Genomic DNA, 15,868 nt, shown 5'->3' on the forward strand with positions numbered 1-15,868 from the left:
GAGCTAAAATTAGAACAAGGGACATTGTTCCAGCATATAGATGACCTACTGATTGCAAGTCTGTCCAGTGAACTTGTGGATTGAAACACCACTGAAACTCTTAAATTTCCTGGCAAGTAAGGGTTATAAAGTGCCTAAGAAAAGGGCACCAATGTCCAAGAGACAGGTGAAATATCTAGGCCTTATTGTATCACAGGGACAGCATAGGCTCTCACATGAAAGGAAATTGGCAATCTGCCTGTTGGTCCTTTCCTGTTCAACGCAAGCAGCTAAGAAGATTTGTGGGCATGGCAGGCCTCTGTTGTACTTGGATATCCAACCTTAGGCTAATAACTAAATCCCATATGATAAACAGAAGGGGAGCAAAACCACCATTTCGAGTGTGATCAACAACGTCATGAAGCTTTAAGAAGTCGGTGTGAAATGAAGCTACAAGAAGTAGGTTTTCTATGACTCTTATCTCAAGGGGATCATTTGGTCAGTAGCAGAGGGAAGGCCGCCGTACCTAAGGGCAACGCAGGAGCGTACCTGCTGAGCAAGTTAGTGGAAAGCTTTCCATGGGAGAGCCTTTAACCGTCTTGACACTCCACCAGGTGATCGGCTTACTGGGAGCCAAGGTATCGGGCTGTTGGAAAAAGTCATGATACATTTTTATATAGTGTGGAGAGCCACATGCACCAAAATGGCTGTAATGACTTTCACAGGATGACCTCCGGACTTCCCTGTTCCGGGAGTAAACAGTCCACCCCTAGGCTTCCCAACCTAGCTAACATCCGCAAGCAGCTTCTCAATCAGGTCCGCGACAGCAATCCGCCCCTAAGCTCCACCCCCTGGTTAATGCTCCCTGACAAAACAATTACTGGTCCAAAACATATCTTTCATTTACATATTGAGCAGCAAATTACCACCCTGCTGTGTATATAATGTTCTCTGGCCCTCAATAAACAAGCGACTGTATACCATTCAGAGCTGTGACACTGTGTCGCTCCTGTGTTGTGACGCTATGCCGGTTCTAGACCTCCGCTCTCTCACTCAGGTAGCCTGTTCAGTTGTCTCGCGGGCCGGGACAATATAGAAAAAAAGTACATCATTACTTTTTCCAACAACCCAATACACTTAAGACTGGCAAATAGAATGGAGCCACCAAGCCCTGCTGTTGGATTCTCCATATCTCACTCTAAGGCCTTGTCACACTCTGAGTCCTGCCACCCTGCCTCTTCAGAGTCTCTGCTCCACAACAGAGAGTCTAGAAACTATAGAATTGATACCTTCATGTATAGAAGACCTTAAAAGCAAGTCTCTCCCCAATGCAGAGGAAGAATGACTTGTGTCTTTGTAACTGATGGAGTTTTCCAGATAGGATATGTCATTGTCACCCTCCACGACATTATTTAGGCCAAGAGCTTGCCACCAGGAACCTAAGCACAAAAGGAAAGGCTGAGATCTCTGCCTTATCCAGAGCCTTGGTCTTGGAGACAAGCAAAACTCTTAGTGTCTACATTGACTCCAGAAATGCTTTCTCGATACTACATGCTCAAGGAAACATCTGGAAGGAAAGGGACCACCAAATGCTAATAATAAAGAAAATAAGCAAAGAAATCTTGGACCCAATTCAGGCACTCCAGGAGCCAAAGAAAACAGCAGTAATATATTGGAAGGAACATCAAAGGAGAGACCCTGAAACTGAGAAAGGCAGCTGCCTCGCAGATGGTGCCGCCAGAACGGCAGCCCTCTCTAAAGAAACTCCACAAATACTTCCAGTGCCTGTCTGGCCTCTCCACAAACACTCTCCCTCTTACTCTGAAGAGGAAATGGAAGAAACTGTGAGGAGTAGGGTTTTTATAACTCTTATCTCAAGGGGGTAGTTAGTCAACCAGTATGGGGTAATCTGGTTTATCAAAGCCACCTGTCAGCAGTAGTCAAACAGCTTACCCACTATAGACAGGAATCTACGTATCAGTGACTGACTAGGGGAATAACCTGGTATGCTTACTACCAGAAAAACTTTCAGACAGGCCTCTTGTGTCCCCATCAGAAAACCCTGTATGGGCTCCAGGGGTACTGCCAAAAATAACTGGTAGGTAAATCTTAAGGTACTGCCCATAGCTCCAGGAGGATTTTGGTATCTATTGGTATTTATAGACACCTTCGCAGGGTGAGTTGAGGCTTTGTCATGCAGAAGATGATTAGGACACTAGACTCCCACATGGCTAACTGTGATTTGAGTCCTGGGCCTGGTGGCTTGCTTTCTCATTTTTTCTCTGTCTCTGTCTCTCTCCCTCCAATACCTTATAACAAAATTTTTTTAGATGCAGATTTAATATTCATATTTACTACTACTTACTCAAAGTATTGTAATCCAGAGTGGAATGTTTCTTGTACTCTCAACTATGGCTCAACCAGCTCAGGGATCTGTAATGGATCTGCCATGAATGCTTTCCCAAACACCAGTAGCTGCCCAGGGTAGCCTTCTCCACATGGCGACGACGACCATACCTGACAGGCTTATCACAAATGAGATGAGTGGATATCCAGACATCGTATACTCCAGTAGATTGACCAAAATAATACAGCACACTGGATGCCCATAGCCAGGATACACTGACAGTTACCCACATGACCCAGAGATGGCTCCAGTTTAGCTGACTGGTTGAAGCCTGATGACCCTCTCACAAGGTCCAATAATGCTATACCTAACTCAGAGGGAGCCTTATGTCTACCCAGAGGAATTATGTTCTTGTGGGTCTTTGGTGATAAGAGCTGATCCACACAATGTATCGTGTGTCATTTTATTTTCCTATCTGTGTGTGTGTGGTGTGTGTGTGTTAGGTTTTTGCCATAGGGCCTGTGTGCTTGCTGTAGAGAGACAGAGAGAGGAAGAGTGAAAAATCACTTCCCAGGGGGATGGCCATGCCACAATTCCTTCTCCTCTATTCTTCTCCTGGACTTTGAGCATGCACGCACATGTGCCCAACATAATTTTTAAGCTCCCAAGTCCAGGACACAAATTGCAGTCGACTGTGTGTAGTCCAGCGCTTTAACCACTACATTACCTGCTGACCCCTGTTATTTGTTTTTGTCTTAATCTTAATAGAAGAGTAACTGTAAGATAAAAGGAAACTCAGTATAGTATCTTGAGGTTGAGGGAGATACCCAAGTAAGAGTTGTGAGGGGTTTAGACTTTATCCCAGAGGGTATATACCTCAGCCACCAGATGACACAGAAGTTCTCTGGATTTTTTTTTTCTAATTTTACCAGAGGGCATGCGCATTTGCCCAAGAGACACAGAGACACAGAGAGAGACAGATGTGAGGAAGTATCCCCCAATGAGGCAATCCCTTCTCCTCCATTCCTTCCTCTTGTCAGCATCTTGAGCACATATACACCCAGTGTTTTTCTCAAGTCAACAGGTCCAGGACTTGAACCATGTAGTCAGCCTTGTGGGATCTAGATGTCTTACCCACCATGCCATAGGCTGGCCCCAAATTCTCTGGTTTAACCAGACCAGGTCTGGTCTAGACTCAGTGAGTACACAGAGCCACTGAGTACAGCAGGGAGCAGGTGATCAGTAATTGAACATGGGCCTGCAGGGAAAATCTATAAATCTATTGGGCAAAGAACCTTCAGAGTGCTCAGGTCATATGAGAGTGGGAGGTTGCAGAGAAAGCACCCAGCTCTTAGGGAGGCTGATTGATGGAAATTGGTTTTTGAATGGAGAGGGCGGTAGACCGTCATCACTAGCAACGTCACAGAGAGCATTCTGGGTCCACTGCATTAACAGACTCCACTGGATGGCCTCAAATCCACTCAGTCAATACTACCTCCAGCCACTCTAGAAATTGCAGGAAGTCTGTTGATCCTGCAAAGTCCTTCCAGCACCTTCTACTAAGAAAACTTAACATCGTGTTCACGTTGTTATAGAAGAAGTGGTTAAAGAATTTCATTCTTTGTCTTAAAGTGTATGTCAGAGTGCAGTCCAAGCTGAGATGCAGTAAATTGATAACTGACTGTATTAGTTTCCTATGGCTGTTATAACAAATTACCATCAACTTGGTGACTTCACACAATGCACACTTATTCTGTTACAGTTCTGGAGGTCAGAAGTCCAAAATCAGTTTCACTGAAGAATCTCTCCCTCCAGAACCTCTAGAGGAGAGAATCCATTTCTTTGATTTTTTTTTTTTTTGACTTCTAGAACTGTAATCCTTGTTTTGCAGCCTCTTTGTTCATCTTCAAAGGCAGCAGCTTAGCATCTTCAAATCTCTCTCTGCTTTGTCTTTATATGGCTTTCTTTTTTTTTTCTGTGAACTTTATAAAAATATTTATTTCATTGATTTATTCCATCAATGAGAGACAGAGCATTCCAGTTAGGGTCTTGACCCCAGTTTACCCTCAGCCTTTAGCCAGTCACAGTTCATGGGCACACAGGTGCCAGCATACCTACTAGGAATTCTTTGGACTTCAACAAGTGGGCTTGCCCTGCAGAGCATCTCGTCTTATCGCTGTGCCAACATCTGGACTCTTCCACGAACTCTTTGAAGTCTCCTCCCCGCCCCCCTCCGCCTCAACACACACACATGAGATTGGATAGCTCTCCAATCCGAGGGGCATACAAATATATTCATAAAAATATATACTTATATATAATTTTATACATAAAATAATATAGAGAGAAATATATAAGAAAATACCTACATTTAAAAAATTTAATCGTGGGACCAGCAGTTAGTGTAATGGCTATATTGCTGAACTCCCATGTAGTCAACTGTGGTTCAAGTCCTGGACCCAGTGGCTTAAACTCACGCCGGGTGCCTGTGCGTGCATGCCCAAGATCCCGAGAGGAGAATGGAGGAGAAGGGATTGCACCATGGCCTTCTGCCCTGGGGGGTGATTTATCGCTTCTTGTCTCTCTGTCTCTCTCTGTCTTTCTGGTGAGTGCATGCGCCCTATAGCAAAAACCTCTTTTAAAGAATTTAATCTTTACTCCCTACAAAAAGATTATTTTCTTTTAATGACTTATTATAAAAATCTTCACACTGAAAAATATGTTTCTAAAATGACCTTTTTGTTTTTATATGGCTTTCTTCTCTACTGCTCTCTGTAAGGACACTTACCACTGCATTTAGAGTTCACCCATCAACTCAGGATAACGTTTCTATATTAAGATCCTTTTTTTTTTTTTTTGGAGAGGTTTTTGCTATAAGGTACATGCACTCGCCAGATAGACAGAGAGAGAGACAGAGAGACAGAAAGCGAGAAATCTCCCCCCAGGGGGGATGGCCATGCCGCAATCCCTTCTCCTCCATTCTCCTCTCAGGATCTTGGACATGCACGCACACGCACCCGGCGTGAGTTTTAAGCCACCGGGTCCAGGACGCGAACCGCAGTTGACTACGTGGGAGTCCATCGACATAGCCATTACGCTAACTGCTGGTCCCCCTCTATCTTAAGATCCTTAATCACACCTGCACAGTTCCTTTTGCCATGTAAGATACACTCATTGGTTTCATGGATTAGGACTTGGCTATCTTTGGGGGCCCTTAGTCTACTACACTGACATACCATTATATTATGAGTAGCAATGAAAACAATCGACATATTCTTTTAGCATTTGAAAAGTTCTATCTGACTTAACAAAGAAGACACAACATTGATGACTAAGTAAAGTTCCAGTATTCATCACATTGTCTTATTTTTGTCTCACTCATTAACATAAATGAAAATTGCAGTCAACCCTCAGTCATCAGATGCAGCCACAGGTTGGCGACACATACAAGAGTTCGAAAAACTTGACAAGGGCATGGTGTACAATATGCTCTGTGAGGCTGATCTACATGGGGAAGTTGCTAGTTCAGGTCTGGAGACCTTCCTGAGTATGTCAGGCATGCGCTCGCTCATGATCCTGGGCTGGCTGCAGGCTCAGGGTGGATCACAGTAGTAGACCCTGTCGCTCACGGAAGAAATTATACATGCACACACATACACCTCAAAAAGGGTGAAAAGTGGAATTAAAGCACAAGTTTGTTTTAGTGCAAAAAAGTTCTTTCTTGGGGAACCAGCAGTTAGCGTAATGGCTATGTCGCTGGACTCCCACGTAGTCAACTGCGGTTCGTGTCCCGGACCCGGTGGCTTAAAACTCATGCCGGGCATGTGTACGTGTGTGCCCAAGATCCCGAGAGGAGAATGGAGGAGAAGGGATTGTGGCGTGGCCATCTCCCCTGGGGAGTGATTTCTCGCTTTCTGTCTCTCTGTCTCTCTCTGTCTGGCTGGCGAGCACACACGCCCTATAGCAAAAAGCTCTCCAAAAAGAATAAAGAGTTAGTACCTTGCTGTATTTACCTGCCTGTACCCGGAACCCAGTGGATAGGTGCAGAGGACATTGGTCAGTAGGGATGCGCTAATCTTTTCACAAACATCCTCTAGACATTTCCGCAGCCCCTCACTTTGTGCCGTCCTTCCTCCCAAACTGACTTCCTTTCCCAACCTGGTTTGCATCTGCCCTCAGACCCTAGTCTGTGACCTAGAACGGGGCTCTGGAAGCATCAGGCAAGATAGGCATGTGTATGGAAAATGCCAGGGAAGCAGAAGTCCTTGTCCCAGGGCTCTGTGGCAGGGGCTTCTCCCCCTATGTGGCGGGGGAAATGTGATGTTGGCGTCAGCAGCCTCTGTGGCTCGGTTGTCAAGTCCTGCAATCTTCCCAACAGTCCTCTGAGCTTCCATCAAGAAACCTGCTTCTGCTGGGACCAGCAGTTAGCATAATGGCTGTGTCGCTGGACTCCCATGTAGTCGACCACGGTTCGAGTCCCGGACCCGGTGGCTTCAACTCACGCCAGGCACGTGTGCGTGCGTGCCCAAGATCCCGAGAGGAGAATGGAGGAGAAGGGATTGTGGCGTGGCCATACCCCCTGGGGGGTGATTTCTCGCTTTCTGTCTCTCTGTCTCTCTCTGTCTTTCTGGCGAGCTCATGTGCCCTATAGCAAAAACCTCTCAAAAAAAAAAAAGAATCTAAAATTATTCAGAATAAAACTATTTTTTCCAAAGTGACTATTTAATGAGAAAAGAAATGATACATTTTAAACCTCAAACATCACAGTATTCTGAAAAATAACATAATTGAAAAAATTGATTTCCTATTCTAATGTACCTATAAGATACTTCTCTATATTTTGGTAATAATTTTGTAGTGGCATTTTCTATAGAAAGAATCAAAAGATAAATGAATTTTTCCTTTAGCATTGTTGATTACAATTCGACTTTCTTTCCTTTTTTTTTGGAGAGATTTTCACTATAGAGCGCGTGCGCTCGCCAGACAGACAGAGACATAGAGGCAGAAAGCGAGAAATCACCCCCGGGGGGATGGTCATGCCACAATCCCTTCTCCTCCATTCTCCTCTCAGGATCTTGGGCACGCACGCACACGCACCCAGCGTGAGTTTTAAGCCACCGGGTCCGGGACACGAACCGCAGTCGACTACGTGGGAGTCCAGTGACATAGCCTTTACGCTAACTGCTGGTTCCCTTTCTTTCTTTTTTTTTTTTTTTAAGGTTTTTGCCTTAGAGAACATGTGCTTACAAGAGAGAGACGATGAGAGGGGAAGTAAGAAATCACCCCCTAGGGAGGATGACCACCCCACAATCCCTTCTCTGTTCTCCTCCTGGGATCTTGGGCACACATGCATACACACTTGGCATGATTTTCAAGCCACCAGATCTGGGACTTGAACTGCAGTCAGCCTTGTGGGGGTCCAACAACATAACTGCTATGCCATCTGCTGGCCCCACAATTTGATTTTTTTTTTAATCAATAGTTTAGGAAAGTTATTTTCAGCTTCACAACTTGTCAATAAATAAATATCATGGAAACGTTTTGATTATTATTATTATTATTTTGGAGAGGTTTTTGCTATAGGGCACATGGGCTTGCCAGAAAGACAGAGACACACAGACAGACAGAAAGCGAGAAATCACCTCCCAGGGGGTTGGCCACACCACAATCCCTTCTCCTCCATTCTCCTTTCTGGATCTTGGGCATGTACACACATGTGCCCAGCATGAGTTTAAACCACCGGGTCCAGGACTCGAACCACGGTCTACTACATGGGAATCTAGCAACATAGCCATTACGCTAACTGCTGGTCCCCATTTCGATTATTTTCTATTTGGGGAAACCTTTGTCAAGTTCCGGTCCCATGTGAACTGTGAGATTTCAGGGCACATCAAGTTACTTTTATAATGGCTGCACTTTCCTGGCCGGGGACATACCATGACCACGAAGGTGGTTTTCCCAGGGCGAGGCTTATCCATTGCACTCCGATGTGCTGACCCCTGCGATTTCCCCAAATGTGGGAATCTCGACTGCATAATTTGTGGTAGTGGGGGACTGCGTTCGCACTTTGCCCTGGAGGAAGAAAACAAAACAAAACAAAAAATGGCCGATCTGAAATATTCTTTGAGTTGATGGCATCTGTTGTCCAGTTCGTCATCAACATTTTCTCATCACAGGTGAGTCAACGCAGCGGGCAGGAAGCAAATTTTTGGAAGCCATTCCTATGCCAGATGACTTCCAATAATTTAACTCTACGTGGAAGTGACTATGAATCACGTAAATATATTCCACCAATCTCAAAATGTCCCCAATTGGGACCAGCAGTTGGCGTGATGGCTATGTCGCTGGACTCCCACGTAGTCGACCGCGGTTCGCGTCCTGGACCCCGTGGCTTAAAACTCATGCCGGGCCCGAGATCCTGAGAGGAGGATGGAGGAGAAGGGATTGCCCGAGATCCTGAGAGGAGGATGGAGGAGAAGGGATTGCGGCGTGACCATCCCCCCTGGGGGGTGATTTCTCACTTTCTGTCTCTCTGTCTCTCTCTCTCTGTCTGGCGAGCGCACGTGCCCTATAGCAAAAACCTCTCAAAAAAAAAAAAAGTCCCCAACTCACTCCCTCTTAACACATCCCCTACATGTCTACAGTCACCTCCAAATCACCCAACAAGAGGGAGCATTTAATGAAGAGAAGATAAGAGTGGCCATAGAAAGCCTTCACAACCTACTGCAAATAAAAGCCCTTACTCTTACCTATTTTATAAGATGTGCATCATGTGAGCACTGTTAGAATCCCTCCTGAGAAGGCCAGCAGATGGCATAGTGGTTACGTCTCTGGACTCCTACATGGCCAACCGCTGTTCGAGTCCCAGACCCGATGACTTGAAATTCACACCGGGCGCATGTGCGTGCGTGCCCAAGATCCCAGGAGGAGAATGGAGGAGAAGGGATTGCGGCGTGACCATCCCCCCTGGGGGGTGATTTCTCGCTTTCTGTCTCTCTGTCTCCCTCTCTGGTGAGCACACATGGCCCATAGCAAAAAATCTCTCTCTCAAAAAAAGAGAAGGGCCTGTGATATGAGGGTTCTGAAAGACAAAGTAATTGGCATGAGTCGAATTCTGCCTTTGCCTCTACAAAAACTAAAATAAGTAAGAGGTAATAATAATAAATGAAGCTGTTAGAGCTCAGATTTATGATAAGGATCAAGCCACAAAAAGTTGGTTAGTGGGCCGGGTGGCAGCACAGTGGTAATGGAACTGGTTCTAACTGGAAGGGTCCTTGTTTGGGCCTCAGGCTTCCGTGTACATAGCAGGTGTGCACAGACACGCCCACAGTCGGGGCTAGCTGAGTACAGGGTTCGATCGGTGTGATGACTCTGTTGAAAGGGTCTCCCTCTCTCTCCCTCTTTCTCTCTCTCAGAAAAAAATACACAAATCATCATCATTTTTTTTTTGGAGAGGTTTTCGCTATAGGGCGCGTGCGTTCGCCAGACAGACAGAGACAGAGAGACAGAAAGCAAGAAATCACCCCCCTGGGGGGATGACCATGCCGCAATCCCTTCTCCTCCATTCTCCTCTCGGGATCTTGGGCACGCACGCACATGCACCCGGCGTGAGTTTAAGCCACCGGGTCCGGGACTCGAACCGCAGTCAACTACGTGGGAGTCCAGCGACATAGCCATTACACTAACTGCTGGTCCCAATACAATAATTATTTTAAAAAGGTACATGCCATATAGTTCCAATTATATGACATTCTGGAAAAGACAATGTGTGTGTATATATATATATTATATATATATATATAATATATATATATGGTTGTTGGAAGAGTCATGATGTGTTTTTCTATGCAAAAATGTGTCATGACTTTTCCAATGACTGTATATAGGTGCGTGCGTATACATGTATGCTATGTGTGTGTGTGTGTGTGTGTGTGTGTGTGTGTATAAAAGACCAGTTCTTGCCTGCAGGGGTAGGGGAGAATTGATAGATGAGGCAGAGGGATTTTAGGGCAGAGAAACTATTCTGTCTCATAATATAATGGTGCATACTTGTCATTATACATTTGTCAAAACCCACGGAACGGACGCCATGAGTGAATTTTAATATAAACTCTGGACTTTGAGTAATTAGGATGTGTCAGGGCGGGTTTGTTCACTGTAACAAATGGACCACTCTAGAAGGGGTGGAGGGACGGGTGATAATGGGGGAGGTGATATAGGTGCTGGACAGCAGAGACCAGAACTCTGTACTTCCTGCTCAATTTTGCCATAAACCTAAAACTACAACTTTTTTTTTTTTTTTTTTTTGGAGAGGGTTTTGCTATAGGGCACGTGTGTGCGCCAGACAGACAGAAAGACAGAAAGCAAGAAATCCCCCCCCAGGGAGGATGGCCACGCCGCAATCCCTTCTCCTCAATTCTCCTCTCGGGATCTTGGGCACGCACACATACGCACCCAGCGTGAGTTTAAGCCACCAGGACCGGGACGCGAACCGCGGTCAACGACGTGGGAGTACAGCGACATAGCCATTACGCTAACTGCTGGTCCCAAACTACGCTTTAAAAATTAATCTATTTAAGAAAAAAGAAAAGCCAAAACAAAACGTAGAACTGTACAACACAGTGAACCCTAATGTAAACTGCAGCCTTTAATCAATAATAAGGTCTTAGTATGCAAGATACTCATAAAAGGGGAAACTGGAGGGATGATGGTATATAGAAATTCTTTGTATCTTCTGCCCAGTTTTTACATAAACTTAAAACTGCTGCATAAAGTCTTAATTTTTTTTTTTGAGAGCTTTTTGCTATAGGGCGTGTGCGCTCGCCAGACAGACAGAGACAGAGAGACAGACAGCGAGAAATCATCCCCCACGGGGGATGGCCACACCGCAATCCCTTCTCCTCCATTCTCTCGGGATCTTGGGCACACAGGTACACGCGCCAGGCGTGAGTTTAAGCCACCAGGTCCAGGATGTGAACTGCAGTCAACTACATGGGAGTCCAGCGACATAGCCATTACGCTAACTGCTCGTCCCAAGTCTTAATATTTTTAATGAGTTCTTTTTCTCACATACATGAGAGAGAAAGAAAGAAAGCTTTCTGAACAGGGTCTTATCACACTTTGATTCTCTTAACCCAGTCCAGCTAGCTCTTCAGGCTACTGGGTGCCCTGTGTGTTTTCAGGCCCATATGGGGATCTGGACCCAGGGATCCGATCCCACAGTCAGCCCTCTGGCCACCAGCACTGCAGTCCAGTATGGTCCAGATTGTGCCACATAGGCTGGAGCTATTAATTTTTTTAAAAATCAATGTCCTGGGACCAGCAGGTGGCGTAATGGCTATGTCGCTGGACTCACATGTAGTCGACCGCAGTTCGAGTCCTGGACCCAGTGGCTTAAACTCATGCCGGGTGCGTGTGCGTGAGTGCCCAAGATCCCGAGAGGAGAATGGAGGAGAATGGATTGCGGCGTGGCCATCCCCCCTGGGGGGTGATTTCTCGCTTTCTGTCTCTCTGTCTCTCTCTGTGTTTCTGGTGAGCGCACGCGCCCTATAGCAAAAACCTCTCAAAAAAAAAAACTGGTAAAAAAATTAATTTCCTTAATAGTTACAGGGCTATTCAAATTATCTACTGTAATTAACATTGGATGAATTGTGGTAGCTGATACATTTCAAGTCATTGATCTGTTCCATCTTAGTTGTTAAATTTATGTGTGTAGGGTTGTGTGTAATAGTCTCTTATTTTCATTTTGATGTCTGCAGAGTCTGTGATAATGTGTACTCTGATTTCTGATATTCATAATGTGTATCTTCTCTGTTTTTTGCTTTGTCAGTCTTTCTAGAGGTTTACTGGTTTTACGGATCTTTCCTCAACCTTATTGCTCTTTTCAAAGAATCAATTAAATGATGAATAAATCTGATCTAGAAAATAACACTAAGGTTGATCTTTGCAAAGAACCAGCTTTTTGGTTAAATTGTCTCTCTTCTTTTTCTGTGTTCGGATTTACTGATTTCTGCTCTTATTATTTCCGTTTATTTATTTATTTTTTTTAAACATGCTTTGGCTTTCTTTTGTTCTTCCTAGCTTCAGAAGTGAGGTTTTAGATGATTCATTTGAAATGTTTCCTCTTTTCTACTGTAAACATTTACTTTTATATATTTGCCTTTTAGCAAATATATTTAGCAACTCTCACAAATATTCTTATATTGAATTTTTATTTCCATTGAGTTCATTGTTTTGGGTTTCGTTTTTTTTTTTATTTCTCTCGTAACCTGTTTTCATACAAGGATTATTTAGAAGTATGTTGTACAGTTCCAAGTTTTGGGACATTTCCCCATTCTTTTTCTGTTACTAATTCCTAGCTTGATTCCATTGCAGTTGGGGGGGGGGGAAAAACTATATCATTTCAAACTTTTAATATTTTTGGATTTTTTATTTTTATATTCTAGGATATGATCTATGTTGGCATATGTTCTTTGGGCACTGGCAAAGAATGTGTACTATAATCTCGCTTAGTGGAGTGTTCTAAAAATACCAATGAGATCCTGTTGAATTCTTCCATATCCTTGTTGATTTCTCTGCACTTGTTTTTTTTTTTAAATGAATTACTTAATTTTATTTATCATCATCATAATTATTATTACTTTAATTTGACCAGAGAGAGAGAGAGGGAAAGGGAGAAAGCAAGCCACCAGGTCTGGGACTTGAACTGTAGTCAGCCAACTGTAGTGGAAGTCCAGCACCTTAATCACCATGCCACCTGTTGGCCCCTCTCTGTACTCATTCTATCAATTGTTTGGACAGGGTTGTCAAAGTTCCCTTCAGGGCGCACGTGCGTGTGTGCCCAAGATCCCGAGAGCAGAATGGAGGAGAAGGGATTGTGGTGTGGCCATCCCCCCGGGGGGTGATTTCTCACTTTCTATCTGTCTCTCTCTGTCTGTCTGGCAAGCACACACGGCCTATAGCAAAAACCTCTCCAAAAATTAAAAAAGAAAGAAAGAAAGAAAGAAAGAAAGAAAGAAAGGAAGGAAGGAAGGAAGGAAGGAAGGAAGGAAGGAAGGAAGGAAGAAAGAAAGAAAGAAAGAAAGAGAAAGAAAGAAAGAAAGAAAGAAAGAAAGAAAGAAAGAAAGAAAGAAAGAAAGAAAGAAAGAAAGAAAGAGAGTTGTCAAAGATCCCCAACACAACCACAGATCTGTCTATTTCTCCTTCCAGTTCTATCCCTTTTTGCTTCACGTACTTTTACAGGTCTGTTGATGTGGTCATACACATTTAAGATTGTTATGTCTTCTTGATTAATCGACTCTTTTATCAGTATTCAATGTCCCTTCCTGTCCTTGGTAATTTTCTTTTCTCTGAAGCCTACTTTATTTGCTATTAACACCTCCAGCTTTCTTTTGTAATATTGCAAGTAATTATCTTTTTTCATCCTCTTACTTCCAACATTCCTGTGTCATTAATTTATAGTTTCTTCCTTTTTGACAACATATAGTTGGGTTATGCCTTCTTCTTTTTTCTTTTTTTCTTTGAGAGGTTTTTGCTATAGGGCATGTGCACTCGCCAGAAACACAGAGAAAGACAGAGAGACAGAAAGCGAGAAATCCCCCCCGGGGGAGATGGCCACGCCGCAATCCCTTCTCCTCCATTCTCCTCTCGGGATCTTGGGCACGCACGCACACGCACCCGGCGTGAGTTTTAAGCCACCGGGTCTGGGACGCGAACCGCGGTCGACTACGTGGAAGTCCAGCGACATAGCCATTACGCTAACTGCTGGTTCCCTGGTAGAGGACAATCTTAAACAGAAAGAAAATGATAAAATAAGGAACACTGAGAAAAAAGAACAAGTAAATATCTACATTAAATATAATACATTTTTCTTCACCCCTTGAGTTTTCCAAGTTATGTTTGAGAGTTGAAATATCTGATGAAGTTATACATGTATGTAGAAGAAATATTTAAGATACTCATGCCATAAATGGCAGAGGGTGTTGGGATATAAGGGAAGAGAAGATCCTCTTCAACTTACAATGGGGTTATGTCCTGATAAACCTATTGCAAAATTAAAAATATTGTTAAGTCCAGCCATTATAAGTCAGGAGCCATCTGTACTTCACTCACTTTGATAAAATCTTGACACAAAAAACTGATAGGTTGTGTGTGTGCAATTTAATACCCTATAAAAAGCTATACAGAGAGATTCACTTGAAAACACTATAGATAAATCAAAACGAAATCTTAACATTGTTCATATAACCTAAAGGGAGACAGGAAAAATAAAACAAGAAACTGAAAACAGAGGCAACAGAAAACAAAAGTTAAAATGTTGACTCAAGGGAACCAGCAGAGATTTCTTGCTTTCTGTCTCTAGGTCTCTCTCTGTCTGTCTGGCGAGTGCATGTGCTCTATAGCGAAAACCTTTCAAAAAAAAAAGATTGTTCTCTAGCCATTTTCTTAGAGTGGATCTGCTGGGAGCAAATGGCTAGATTCCCTCATTCCTGAAAAGTATTTTCTCTTGATAGAGAATTGAGAGTTAACAGGGCTTTTCTTTCAGCACTTTTAAAATGTGCCACTTCATTCTAACTTCTGCAGTTACTAATGTAAAATTTGCTGTCATTTGAATTTCTTTTTTTTGGTAGAGGCTTTGGCCTTAGCACCCATGCACTTGCCGGAGAGAGAAACAGAGTTCAGATCAGTTGCCTATTCTTTTATTTGGATTTTCGTGTGTGTGTGTGTGTGTGTGTGTGTGTGTGCATGCGGGGGGGTAGTTGTGAGTTGTTGAATTTCTTACAGATTCCAGTTATTGCCTTGTTGGATTTTTAGCTTGCAAATATTTTTTTCTCATCTGTAGGTCGTCTCTTCTCTCTGCTTATTGTTTCACTTATTTTGCAGAAGTAGAAGTTTTAAAATTTGACATAATCTAATTTGCCTATTTTGCTGCTATTATCTATGCTGCTGAGGTCTTGTCTAAAATGTCTTTATCCAAACCTATTTCCCCTGTGTTTTTTTTCCTAGTAATGTAATTGTTTCATGTCTTGCACTTGTGTCTTCAATTCATTTTTAGTTGGCTTTTGTATGATCAGAAGTAGCAGTCTAGGGACCAGCAGTTAGTGTAATGGCTATGTCGCTGGACTCCCACGTAGTCGACCGCGGTTCGCGTCCCGGACGCGGTGGCTTAAAACTCACGCCGGGCGCGTGTGCGTGCGTGCCCAAGATCCCGAGAGGAGAATGGAGGAGAAGGGATTGTGGCATGGCCATCCCCCCTGGGGGCGATTTCTCACTTTCTGTCTCTCTGTCTCTGTCTGTCTGACAAGCGCACACGCCCTATAGCAAAAAAGAAAAACCTCTCCAAAAAAAAAAAAAGAGAGAGAGAGAGAAGTAGCAGTCTAAATTCTTTCTTCTGTATATGAAAATTAAATCTTTTCTGTATCATTTCATGAAGAGACTGTCCTCTTTCTAAAAAATGTTCTGAGCACCTTTGTCAAAAGTCAGTTGGCTGGGACCAGCAGTTAGCGTAATGGCTATGTCGCTGGACTCCCATGTAGTCAACCA

The 15,868-nt window shown here is 43.7% G+C and overlaps 1 non-coding gene across 1 annotated transcript; it reads left to right on the forward strand.

Annotated features, from left to right (window-relative positions):
- The first annotated feature begins 8,238 nt into the window (after positions 1 to 8,238).
- On the forward strand, positions 8,239 to 8,401 carry LOC114004941 (U1 spliceosomal RNA). Its single transcript, XR_003546892.1, has one exon. It is a non-coding gene; the product is annotated as a U1 spliceosomal RNA (small nuclear RNA).
- The last annotated feature ends 7,467 nt before the right edge of the window (positions 8,402 to 15,868 follow it).

The sequence above is a fragment of the Tupaia chinensis genome, unplaced genomic scaffold (assembly GCF_000334495.1).
Source record: "Tupaia chinensis unplaced genomic scaffold, TupChi_1.0 Scaffold140464_1, whole genome shotgun sequence".
NCBI lineage: Eukaryota > Metazoa > Chordata > Mammalia > Scandentia > Tupaiidae > Tupaia > Tupaia belangeri.